Genomic DNA, 14,227 nt, shown 5'->3' with positions numbered 1-14,227 from the left:
GCCATTTTGTTTTCCATTCCCTTTTGTTGAAGCAATCCTTCAGCAACTTTTCACAGTTTTCTTCATGGTTTTGAATAATTTAATACAAGCCATAAACGTTGGCTACCTCACTACTTACCCCTGACTTCAAATCACTTATGAATGTTAAAATAGAGCTAAACCCGTCACAGACCCCACCACTTCACTTCACTCATGAAAATTCCCTGCTGCAGGATCATTGCTTCATATCACTGAGTGAGGAACATGCATGGGTAAACTTGATTTTTTGATTCAGAAAAACTTAAAATAGTTGAATATGTCTGAAATTTTAAGCAGAAGATACCCTTCTGTAATGATATGTTTTTTAAATTAATGAAACTATCCCTTCCCTTAAAAACCTCAACAGTATTACCATGAACAGCATGATAAAAATTGACTCCAGCCTTCAACATGCTGAACTGCTCCTTTAATTTTTATAGGAGTTGATTAAGATGCCTTTGGCTGAGGTTTTACATTGTTTCCTATAATGCTTTTCTCTTCAAAATGTATTGGAAGAGACGAAGTGCAGGTTTGCCACCCTATTAAGCATAATGGTATGTGATAGACAGTGAAGACATGAGACACGCTATCCAGGTAATTTTCTTATATATTGATTGTAAGGCCATTCGCTGAAGCTAATTATGACAGTAACCCTGAAACTTGCTAAGGTTCAGGCATCCACATAGAGTGTCTGCAATCCTAGATTACATGACAATAAAGATATTCGGGTCCATCCCACACTGAACATCCTGGCAGACTTAATCCCTTTTGGACAAAGGACAAGCTAGTTTAGACCAGACCAAGTTTTCCTCATGGAAGTTCAGAGCTATTACCAGGTGCTTGATGGAAGAAAGATATGGCTCTGATCGGTAAAAGTTGTCTCTGATATCAGAGATGGGGATTTGCATAGGACTGGAGAAATCCCCTTGTCAGTCTTAGAAAGGAGGCTGGCTTAGGTCCAACTCCATTAAGCAAAAATCTCTGTTCTGTTGCTAATGTGTGCTTTTCCTTGTATTTTGCTTGCCTTTTCCCACCCCTTTTAAATCCAACTACCCCTTTCCTTTTGCTTTCTCTCTTTCACTATAAGGTGTACCCACAGGATCAAAAATGTTAGGGATCTCACTGTTAATGACTCTCATCTTTCCAGTCAGTCTGCCTGTGGACACACCGGAAGGCCTTTCTTCAGACTTCACTGCCTCAGAATCATTCCCCCTCCCTCAACAAAAAAGGCAGTTTGGATTATCTTGTGTAGTAGGATGTTTTTGGTTGGATGATAACCCTGTCATGTTATGAATGCATTGATGCTCAGTCACTCTAACCCCAGCCTATTCTACTGCCTGGGAAACAGAAACCAGACACCGAGATATCAAAATCACCTGATTTTTACTTTGCTCCAGAATGAGAGAAATAATTTTGTTTAGATTCAAAGCATTTACAATATTTCCAAACAGTGCATTGTTAGGTTAGGATCTTGATTGCTCATCACAGCTATGTGCCAATCTCTCCAGCAGCATATATAACACAACCATATAATACTAGACTCATTTGAGATCAAGTTTCATCCATTCAATTAGTTAAACGTCTAGCTAAACTCAGCAAAACCCACTGAGGGCCAGTCCTCTTATTGAACAGGTCAGTTCCTTTTTACAGAGTGTCTGCAGAGGTTGCTGAAAGAACCAACTGCAAAAAGTGAGGGAAGAGCAATATGAGAGGAGGAGACTGCATACTTCTTGATTTATTACGCTCGGCATAAGCGCATTAGCCAACACACTACATTGTTGAAAAATATAAAAGCAAACTGGAGCACTGAGGAATGAATTATGGAAGTTGTTCAATAGCGGAAACATTACTCATGGCTTCTTGGGGGTGACAAGATGGGAGGCCTGTGCAAGAAAAGCACCGTAAAAATTGGAAAGTAGGAAAAGAAATGAAGTGTCAGCAGCTGATCTGGCTGTGGTAAAAGGTGACACAGTTGCCTGACCACTGTAAGTTGAAACTGTTTTTGTGATGAAAATGCCATTATTTCTTAAACTTATTTTTTATTTAAAATCTTTCGATGCCACATCTAGGGTTCCAGGCATTCCAGGAAACTGGAAGAAGCTTGGGAACTGGGAGACATGATGTGCCAGAAGTGATGCCAAGTACAAACTCCAGGAATCACCAGTGGAAAGTGCCATCACATCATAGGCAACTTATGGTGACCCTGTCAAGTTTTCAAGGCAGAAACGATCAGGCATGGTTTACTATGGCCTAACTTTGCATGGCAACTCTGGACTTCCTTGTTATTTCCCATCTGTGGTCTCTCATCCAAGTTCTCACCAGGGCCAAAAAACAACTTACCTTCTGAGATCTAGCAAGATTGGGGCCATTTATGCATGCACTACTTACCCCTTAGCTGTTTGCTTTGCAATGGGGTTTTCCTGCAGATTTTTTTGGTTGGTTTGTTTGTACATGGATTTTCCTCCTGTAGAGTGTTCCTAGCCAAGCTGATCTGCCATTCTCTCCTCTCCCTCTCCCCGCTTGCTTGCTGTTTCCATGAAATTACATTTGGGGAAGTTGCTTAATGCTTTTTTTTCTTGCCTCCTTTGTTCTAATGTTAGTTTGCTAGATTATATTAATTTCTTGTCAGTTTCACTAGGTCTGTCACTCCAGTTATAGACTTTCAGTGTTATTTTAAAAAAAACACCTAAGCCCTTCTTATCCTTCCAAAATGGTGGCCTGGACAGTGGGAGGAACTAATGTGGTGTGGGTGGGGGAAGGCGGGAGGAGCAAAAAAAACTAAAGAAGGCTAAACACATGCTAATCTACTTCACTTTCCCTGTGACGAGAGAGGAAAATTGCACTTTCAGAGCTTTCAGAAGCTGAATAAATTCTCTGATCTGAAAGTGGAGTAACTGCCAAAGAGGGGAAAATACGTGAGACTCAAACCCAAAGGGAATGTGCACTCAATGCAAAGGAGACCACAAGTGCATAAATGGTCTGGGCTAACCTGGACCACCCAGGTCAGGGTTATTTGTCTCTACTTGCATCTTTAAGATTCATGAAGAGAAGAGAAGTAAAAGATATGGATCTTTGCATATCTTTATAAAATGGATTGTGTGCTTACACAAAGTTTCTTCCCCTTTTGGGCACATTGTGGCCTACCTGAACTCTGGCAACTCTAACCATAGACAATAAGATGGTTGGTTTGGAGAAAATCCTTTATTTTCTGCTAATTTATTTGAAGGCTCATCTGGAAATGTGGCATCCCTGCCTAGTGTAAAAGACTGACTACAGCCCAACAAATGATACAGAGTTAAGCGGTCAGTTGGACTGAGTCTGCATAAGGCAGCTTCATATGAGTCCCGACTGGACTTCTGGCAAGACTAGATTTGAAATCTTCATTTAGGCAACAAAATAAAAATAGCATATGTGTGAAGATTCCTAAGCTAACATAACCATCAGTTTTTATTTGTGGAGTTACAAATATTGTGTAAAAATTATTAAAATGGTATAAAAATGTAGACAGTATCATAAAAGCACAAATGATGCTAATTTATCCAACTGGAAGCAATATTAAATTTTGGAAGACCAACATGGCAATATGTACCAAAATCAGTTAAAAGTTATTTCTCCAGTTGCTTCAAAATCTGTGCCAATGTGGCAAGCCTAGTTATTGGAAAGTACAATACTTGGTCAGAATTTATCACGTTTTATTTTTACATTTGACTTTTTCATGTCAAAAATATAACTAGTAAAACAAAAAAGAAATAAACAGGAAATTAAACAAAAAGCAGAATACAGTTTATAATTAAGGTACAAGTACACAACCCCACAGCAAAGACTGGACAATTAATATAAAGGCAACAAAATTGTAATTAAAATTTGACGGATCCTTCAGCAAAAGGCACTAGTGGAGGTGAATCTCTACCACCTTCCTCTTCTCTCATCAGCCACCTGTGAACCTCAAAAGATAATGTGCGGAAGGAGGTTAAGTGAAGTTTCTCACACTAATGGAAATGTTGGCAAGAATAGACAGTGGAAGTTCTGATGGCAGAATAATAGCCTGCTTTCCTGGGTTCAGTACAGCCACTCATGTTGCACAACTGTTAGGCTTGGAGATTCGGGTAAAACAAATACCAGATTTGGCCCAAATCTGGGTGAATTTGGGCATATTTTGGGCAAAAATCAGTCAAATGTGTCCTGCCCAAATATGAGCAAATCACCCAGGTTTGGTGAACTTTGCTTCAGGTGGTGGTGGGAGATGGGCCCTATTGTTTTGGGGGCCCATAAAATTGAACCCCCTGAAGCAAAGGTCACCAAATCTGGATGGTGTCATCACGAGACTCTCTTGAAGGTACGCTAAAAGTATTATGGCTTTATATTGAAAAATGTGCACCCCGCACCCCTCTCCCAAGAAATTCTCCATTGACTACAATGGAGTCAAGATACTTCAGAGAACAGAATCTGGTGAAATTTCTTTGGATGACTGTCAGGGGTGCATTTTTAAATCTAATGGCATCAAGATTTTGGAGTCTCATCCAGAGACTGTCCTGATGATATCCCCCAAGTTTGGTGAAGTTTAGTACAGGGAGGCCAAAGGACCCTCAAAGGGGTAGCCCCCATCTCCTGTTAGCTTCCATTGGAAACAATGGGGGATAGGGGCACCCACTTTGGAGGTCTATAACTTTGTACCCCCTGAATCAAATTTCACCAAACTTGGAGGGCGTCATCAGGACAGTCCCTGCATTACACTCTGAAATTATGGTGCCGCTAGCTTTAAAAATGTGGCCCATGCTGGCCACAATGCAAAAAACACCAAAAAATGCAAATAAATTTCAAACCGACCCGGATATTCCGGTATATCCAAATATGTTATTTGTCTTATTCAGGCATACGGATTATTTTATGCCCGAGTAAATCTGAATTTTACCGAATTTTTAGGGTATTTTACCAAGCCACCAAGGCCACCAAGGAGAAGGACTGGGGGAACAAAATTCCCAGGGCCCAAGTCAGTCACAAAATGCATTTACTTTTTTTCTTCTAATGCAGTTCAGCACTGCAGTGATTAGGGCCACAGGAAAGGCACAGTAAACAGAAGTTAGCTGCTGTGGATTTTCTGGGCTGTGAGACTGTGGTCTGGTAGTTGTAGCTCCTAACATTATGCCAGCATCTATGGCTGGCCTCTTCAGAGGCATATCATGGTAATACACCTTACTGTGACAGGCCTCTGAAGATAGAATCATAGGCGGTTTCTGCACGGGCTGAAAGCAACAGCTTCAGCCCGGTAAAACACTGTTTTGGCGGGTACCCTTCGCACAGACGCCACTGTCAAATTGATGCAGCAGCGCTCTGTGCCCGCCCAAACGGTGTTTTCGAAACTCGCTTGGGGAGTGAGTGTTCTTGCAAACGCCAGCTTCCATCTGCTGCCATGCGAATGGCAGCAGGTGGAAGCCGGCGTTTTCCCCTCCCCTCCCCTCCCCTCCCCTCCCCAGCCCCAAACACCTCCTTACCTTCTGCTGGCAGCCATTGCTCTGTCGTCACTCTGAGGAGGGAAGGGGACATGCCCCCTGGCCTCCAGTGCTTCAGCCATAGCTCTGGCCATGGGGGCGTGTCTCCTTCCCTCCTCAGAGTGACGACAGAGTGATGGCTGCCAGCAGAAGGTAAGGAGGCGTTTGGGGCCGGGGAGGGGAATACACAGCTGTGCGGAGCCTGCTCCAACAGCTGCGCATCCCATGGGGCTGTTTGTGCGAAAGGCCCCAGAGCCTGCATCGGCATGATTAATGCCGATGCAGGCTCTCTCCCTTGGCTGTGCAGAAATAGCCATTGAGTTCAAAGAGACCACAACAACCATCAAGCCCCATCCAACACATTTTCCCCTTCTGGTGGTGTAATTTTGAAGGTAACAAACTTGCTTTTGCCAGAATAGCAAATAAGGTTCTTTTTCAGATTTTTCAGATGCCATAGATGCAGTCAAAATGCAGCCATTTAATTCCCACTGGTGAAAGCCTTTGACAATACATTAAACAGGAGTCGTTCTAACTCTCCTGGCCAGACCTTTCTACAATGTTTACTAGGAGGCTAAGGGAACCTTTTCTTCTTAGATCCTGCTAAATCCATAAGCCAAACTAGCACCCAAGGCAAAACAAGCCGTGACAAGCTTCAGCTATTGACAGGATGCAGCCTATGGTTTTCCTCTTCTTTTTGTTCAACCTGGCTCCATAGCTTGTCTACACAGCTAGAACTTGTAAAGGGGTATCTCAATTTGTGACAGCAATTTTTTTTAAAAAAATCTTTTTATTTAAAATTAGTTTTTTTATTCTTTTCCACACTTTTCTGTCTTTAATTTTGCTCTCTTCTTTTCACAATCTGCCATTTTTCTGTCCTTCCTTCTAATCCCCCCCTATTTCTCAGTCAAGCAGCCCAATCCAAATGGGGGGGGGGCTGATTGTGCTGTGGGAGAGGTGGAGAGTCCTACCAACAGATTTGACCCCTCCACTGATGTGATTTTGAAGATAATGAACGTGCCTTTTCAAATTTCTAGGGTTTTTAAAAATAATATTTATATTTATATTATATTTTATATTTTATTTTATATTTTATTTTTTTCTCACATGAAAAAACAAACATGCACAGTCATCAATGACAGCAACAAAAAACAAGTTAAAATTTAACAAAATACAACGCATTGTACACCCTGCAATGACTTCCAGCTATCTTATCTTTGATTGAAAGTTAACTCTAGGTTCATACATATAATTTAAAAAATAGTTCAGTTATTTTTTGTTTTACTAATGTTCTAATACATTCTGCTGTTTTCTTTTAGATTTCAAATCCTGTTATTGTTTTCTCTGTTTGAACAGGTTTCCAAAAGATATTCCATAAAAAGGTTTCCAGTTTTCTGAAAAGTTATACATTTTACTGTCCCTGAATAGAGAGGTCAGCTTTGCCTTTTCTGAATATCCTGTGACTTTCAAACTCCAGTCCTCCTTTGTTGGTATTTTATTATCTCTCCATCGTTATTCATATGGAGTCCTTACCGCAGTAATCATATGCATAAAGAGCAGTCTGTGTTGATTTGGAATATCATCTCCCATAAATCCCAACAAAAACGCTACAGGCTTTTTCACAATTGTTGTTTTCAAAATCTTATGTATTTCTTTCAATATCATGCCTCCCCCCAAAAATTTTTTTAGCATCTTTACCCATCCACAACTTATGAAAGAAAGACCTCTTTTGTTGTTGGCATTTCCAGCATCTGTTAAACATACCTTTATACAACTTTGTCAGTTTTTTTGCTATCAAACATACAGATGGCTCTACATTATTTTATAATAATTTTTCTTCAAATATTAACATGCTGTGAACTTTAAATGTTTCTTTCACAGTTTCTCCCACTGTTCCATCTGTATGTTTCTAACATTTCTAGTCCATTTAATAATTCAGACAGCCACCGCATCTTCTATATCCAGTTCCAGTATCATCAGATACATTTTAGTATCATCATTTGTATATATGTTATGCTCAAAATCAGTCATTTGTGTGGTAAAACCCACATTTTTGTAACCATCTCAACAAATCCTTCTTCACATCATCCCATACTTTAACATAGTTACTTTGGGACAATGTACAATTCTTGTTTGTCAGCCACATTCCCAAATATTTTTTTAGTATTATAAATCCAGACATCTAAGTTAGTCTTCTTTCTGATTTTTGTTGCATATTTCAAGCTAATTTTTGGTTTTGGTTTTGTTCAATTTAAACCCCACCAGGTCTCTAAGCTCTTTTATTTTATTTGACAGTCTTTCCACATTTTGAATTGGCTCTTCCAACATAGTTACTACATGATCAGCAAAAGCATTCCATTTTTATGGCTGTTCACCTAATTTCAGGCTCCTTATTTGGTCATCATTTATATTTCTATTGAGTATCAGTATGAATGGTGAGAGAGGGGATTCTTGTCTGGTTCCCTTCTGTATCTCACATTTCTGAGACAATTCACCATTTACAATTATTTTAGGATACTGTTTAGTATAAATTGTACAGTATTTTGATCGCCTGTGCAATTGGTTCACACACATCAAGTTCGGTTGAGGCAATTCCTTGAGATATAAATGTTGCTAAGCCTCCTGATGGTCTGCCTCTCTTCTTTAAAGTTGAAGCATGAAGTGTAAATGATTTGTAACCATGAATGTTAATTGTGGAGGTCATCCATGTCTCCTGTAATAGAATGATATGGAATTGGGTGAGGTAGTGGGTAAATTCGGAGTTCAGTGTCTTATTTGCCCACCCAGCAATGTTCCAGGAGATGGTCTCAAGGCCAGTTGGCGGGGCATTTGGGGGTAGTAGTCAGTCTGTAGAGTTCAACTTCCCAATTTCTTCATCAATATGGTGTACCACGCATCCGTTTCGGTTGCTGTTGTTTAAAGATGTTCTCGCTGGAAGAGAGAGGGTTCGGGGAGTTATATTTCCCATGCTAGCTCTATACAGATTGCAAGTGTCCTCTGTGTTTGAGTCCATAGCAAACGCCATTGTGTAGTGGAATATTGGATGCTGCTTGTTGAATTAAAGGTAAATCTTTATCTTTGTTGAAAGCCCTCAGTGTGGAACCCTGTGTAGCTCCTTGTCCTTCTTGGATACCTCAGAACTTCCAAATTGGAGAATTGCTTCCCCAGTTATAGTCCAGGGTTTCCCGGGGCTTTAGTTGTGCTTTGTAGGTGATGGTGGTGGCACTCTCACCTGCTGTGCAATTTGAGGGGAGTCGGGTCCAACTGAGTTCAAGTAGTTCAGGTGCCCATGATTTGGTGCGCAAGGTTGTTATTTTGGGTCCATGAAGGATATAAAGCCTATGTGGGTTTTTAGTCCACTCTCCCACTCATACGGCCACATTTTTTTGAGAGGGGCTTTGACAGTTGTTGTTGCTTTTGATTTAGAGTTTCATGCAAGGGAGCTAACGGGCTAATGTCATGGAGCACGTCGCCAGAACTGGGGTGTCAATGGTCAATTGCTTCTCATCCAGAATCAGGTCACCCCTGTCCTGTGATGTCTTCTTTGGACTTTCTTTTCTTTGTTGTCTATTTAATATCCTTGTGGTGATAGGTTGATTATCTCCCCATTCAGCTCCTCTGTTCCTGTTTGGGGTAGTGAGCTGTTGATCAGAGAAAGTTGTGATATTCACTGATTCCAGTCTTTCACTAAACCTTGAATTGGGAGAATAAGTTTTTGGTACTATATTCTTTAGATTCCCTTCCAATCAGCTTGTTCATCATCACTGAGTCTTTAAACATTCTTACCAATAAAGGATAGTCATATTTTTTCTGCAAGTGCTCTTTAATTTGGAGCAGTCTATTAGGAGTCTTGCTTTGTGTAAACGCAGAGAGCAAGCCTTCTGTAATGACCCAATCTTTGGGAGTGACTCAAATTTAGAAAGATGTAAGCCTCCAGGTTTACATTGCAAACAGAGAGCTTAGTGACCGTCTGATTGAATAATGACTGCCCCCAACGGTTTGCATTCAAACTGGAGTCTCCAATATACAGGGCTATTTGCTCCCTTTGCAGCAATTAAGGACTGTCAGTTGTGCCAAAAAAGGCAGCTTGACTTCTGGTCCCAAAATAGGTGTTGAGTTTACTTCCTATTGACAGAAGTTGCATACTAAATTGCTCCATTGTTTGACTGGAGCTTGTCCAAGAATTCCAATTCTAGCTCCTATCTTGTTAAAGCATTCTAAAAGGAGTTCCAGGGTTTTTAGAAATTAAAATAGCTCGGTTGGAGATAAGATCAGACAGTAAAGCGTCTGGCTTTGGTAGTGTTTGACTCTGCTCCATGGAACGGGGGAGTGAATGACCTTATTTAAACCATTGTCTTCTCTATGCTGTTACAATTCTTCTAAAACAGCGAACCTACTTCCATGAACCGTTTCGATTATAGGTCTTTTCTGCAAATAGTTGGCTATTTTGCTTTGTTTTTTCTTACTCTGCCCAATTGGTGTTGGGAGAAGAAAGCCGACGTTTCCTCTTATTCCTCTATGCCAAGCTTTCAAGCTCTACCGTTACAGCAGAGATTTACAACGGTGATTTACAACTGAGAGCAGCTCATTAGCCGTTAGCACCGCGTATTCAAAGCCCCTTACAGCTTGCAGGAATTCAGAGCTTTTGCAGGGTAGTTACAGCAGTTACAATAGCTTAAAATTTTCTTAATGGCGTAGTGGGAGGGCTAATATAGATAAGATATTAAAGAAAAACTTGCGGAGGAGCTGGAAAGCGTGCATCCACTTCGCCTGCCCAGTATAAATTGCTTTTGTACCTTTCAAAAAAAAATATTTCAATAGCCCATTTTTAATAATGCACTTAACATAAATGGCCAAGAGACCCTGTCAAATGCCTTCTCCACATCCAAAAAGACCAAGGGTGCTTGTTTGTCACTGTGTTTCTCATAATACTCCCCCACATCTTGAATTGTTCTGATATCTCTCAGTGGCCTTTTTGGTCCTCATATATGTTCTTAAAATACCTTTTAACATTCTTTCCAAAATAGTCCTTAACTTCTGTTAAGTCTTGTTTTTCTTTTGGAATCAACGTTACATTAGCCTCTCTCCATGTGTCTGGTAAATTTCCTTTTTGTAAAATCCCATTCATCATTGCCAGGAGTGGTTCCATTAATATATCTGAAAACACAGTTTATAAGAAGACATTGGTAATTAATCTGATCCGGAGTTTTGTTCAACTTTACTTGCTTTGTAGCTTCTACTAATTCCATTGTTGAAATTGGGTTATTTATTATATTCTTTTACACTTGAGACAGTTACAGCAAATTTTGTTTGTTTAGATACTCTTCAATGTTATTCTCCCGACATATTATATTCAAACAATTTCGAGTAATATTTTTTTAAAAATGCATTCCTACTAGTTTTCTCATCTGACACAATATTGCCTTTCCATTGTATTTTTGTAATAAATTTGCTTTCTTTTGGCTTTCTTAATTTTGCTACTAACATTTTTCCTAATTTGTTAACCCATTCAAAAGTCATTTGTTCAGCAAAGTTCAAGTTGGATTCCATTTATTTTAATATCAGCATTGATACTTGTAAAATCTTAATACTGTGCATGATTTCTCGCTTACTCAGATTTGTTTTTAATTTCTGTTCTTTTTTCACTGTTAAGTCCAATACATTTTGTATTTTCTATTGTGTCAGTTTATTTAGAAGAGGAAGAGGAGGAGGAGTTTGGATTTATATCCTACCTTTCTCTCCTGTAAGGAGACTCGAGGTGGATTACAAGCTCCTTTCCCTTTCTTTCCCCACAACAGACACCTTGTGAAGTAGGTGGAGCTGAGAGAGTTCTGAAGAACTGTGACTAGTCCAAGGTCTCCCAGCAGGAATGTAGGAGTGCAGAAACACTTATGATTCACCAGATAAGCCTCTGCCACTCAGTTGAAGGAGTGTGGAATCAAACCTGGTTCTCCAGATTAGAATCCACCTGGTCTTAACCACTATACCACTGCCTAACTGTATTTCGTGTATTCTGTTATATTAAAAATCCCCTCATAAAAGTTTTACTGCATTCCACACTACATTTAAGTCAGATCCTTTATTCAAAGTTTTTCAAACAATTCTTGTGGCTTCTGTTTTCCCTTTTTAACAGTGTCTACTTTTTCAGTTATGCCTCATTTAGTTTCCATCTAACTACAGAACTTTTTCTTTTCCATGTGAATACTACTACATTGTAATCTGAAGGTTTCAGGGCAAACATCCATCCTTTGTACATTCAGTTCTACAGGATTTGTAGTCCAAACCATATCAATTCTTGTCTTGTGTCTTTCACAGAAAAAAGTATATTCCTTGGCATTCCCATTTTTAAGCCACCATAGATCTTGCAAACTTAACTTAACCAATTTTTTTTAATGGTTAATGTGCTTACCTTATGTAGTTCTGGTAGCACTTTCAGATTTCCTGTCTAACTGCATCACGATAATTTAATTAAAGTCTCCAATTAATATGTTTTCCCAGGTCAGTTCTAATAGGCTTTGTTCTATCACTTTGTAAAATTAAAGGTTTTTTTTTTTCATTTGGGGCATACATGCCTACCAGAACAGTTTTAAATCCTGTAATTGTAACCTTCATCACCAACAACTACCCATATAAGTGCATAAGCAGAATAAACGTCTAGACACATGATTTTACCAATTTCTCCCTACCTATCTTGCTCTGCACCATATCATACACTGCTATGAAGAGAACACTCTGTGACCCTCAGGAGGGACTGAGGGTGAGCTGCAACACATGGAACATCGCATACAACTTTCTGCATTTCCAGTTTAATCTATATTAGTTTGCCAGAATACACAAAATGCAGGGCATTTCCACTACATATGGAGGTATGTTTTTGGTTGCACATCCTCTTCAGTCATTTCTTTTTATATTGATTTATATTTTTGTCAAAGACAATAAGTGGTCTCTGCTCTCTTTTGTTGGCTTTGTGGATTCATTTATATTGTATACTCATACATATTATGCATATAAAATACATTCATTGTACATATAAACACAAATTTGTATTTATATGTACAATATATGTCATTTATACATAAAATTTGGCTGTGAGGACAATTTGGCTGTGACATCTGTCACCCCATTGATTGTCAGGGTTGATTTGGCTGATCTGGCTGGCTAGGCAGGTGTCCCCTCCCTCCCTCACTGCTTCATGTGCATCCCTGTCAAAGTTGTGTGTTCATTCAAAAAGGACAACCATCCCAGATAGAAGGAATGTTCCATTCTTTGGTCAAGGGTATACATACATTATGTATGTATACATTATGTATAATGCTTATGTATTTACATACAAATAACACTGAAGATGTGGATGGGCAAAATCTGGTATGAGATGACAAAAATAGCATTAAAATAAAGCATAATAGGTTCCGTTCACACAAGAGAGAAACAGGGTCTATCAAAACTGCACGGTGCAGCAGGTTGAAACAGCAGGAACAACAAATTCAAATTCATCCCTAACAGTAATTTGATCTAGCAACATGTCAAAGAGGAGACTCGTGTACCATCTGTTCATAATTTTAAATGCTAATTCTGCAATATTAGCATACACAGAGAAGACTGGGCATTTTGTCTATATATTATCCAAAGTGTCCTCATCCCAATGCGCCTACAAATCTTTCTCCTGTGCCCCCATATAGCCACAGTTTAGTTTCATTGTCCGCTTTTAACAATTACTTTAAAGATGTAAAAAAAAACCCTTACCTTGGAAACCCAAACATTTATAGTTAACTAGCGGGGCCCAGCCACGCGTTGCTGTGGCTTATTGTGGTGAAATGGGAAAGGAACAGTAGGAGCAAATCAATTGCAGAGGGAAGCAGTATGTGCTCATGGAAATGCGCAGGCTGATACTGTGTGATGTCATTGATGAGTGTGACTGCATCTTCCCTCACCTGTGTTCCCTTGCATGGCACCTTTCCCCCTACCTCCCTCCCCTGTCCCTTTGCTAGAGGGGGGGTCATATCCAGATGCTGCCCCCCTCCCTTTGCATGCCACCCTTCACTCTCTCCCCTCCCTAACTTCTCTTCCCTTGCATGCCTCTCCCTATGTCCCCTCCCTCTCCCACCCTCTCTTCCCTTGCATGCCACTACCTTGCTTGTTATGTACATAAAACTGATTTGTTAAAACATTATCCCTTCCTGTTTAGAGAGAAATGTATTAAAGAAGCATTTGTCACTGTGTGAAACTTTCACTAACCATCCAAAACTTTTTTTTCCTTTCAAAAGATGGGGCAAACACCACAGTGGGATTACTAGCTGCCAGGTTGAACCTGGAAATTTCCTGGAATTACAACTGATCTCCATACTACAAATATCAATTGCTCTGGAGAAAATGGCAACTTCATGTGGGGGGGGGGGTTGGGACTCTATGGTATATCATAAAATCTAGAAGCCTTTCCCTAGGTACCTCCTCCAGATCTCCATTTGTCAAGCCAGAGTTTGCAATCTTAACACACAGATTGCTACAAATAGTACTGAATAGCCGCCACCACATATACCTGAATACTTGCTCTGTCAGTGGTGCCACTAAGAAAGAACTTCAGGGTGGAACTCCAGGGTCCAAGCCAGAGGCATATTGGGGGGAAATGGCACATGAGGGCAACACCTGCTCTGGGTGCCTCCCACGTACCACCTCTGCCCCTGCCCCCTGTCCTTGCCCCTGTGCCCCCTCACCCCAGTGGGGTG

This window comes from Sphaerodactylus townsendi, linkage group LG08 (assembly GCF_021028975.2).
Source record: "Sphaerodactylus townsendi isolate TG3544 linkage group LG08, MPM_Stown_v2.3, whole genome shotgun sequence".
Taxonomy (NCBI): Eukaryota; Metazoa; Chordata; class Lepidosauria; order Squamata; family Sphaerodactylidae; genus Sphaerodactylus; species Sphaerodactylus townsendi.
Note: the sequence above shows the minus strand (reverse complement) of the source record.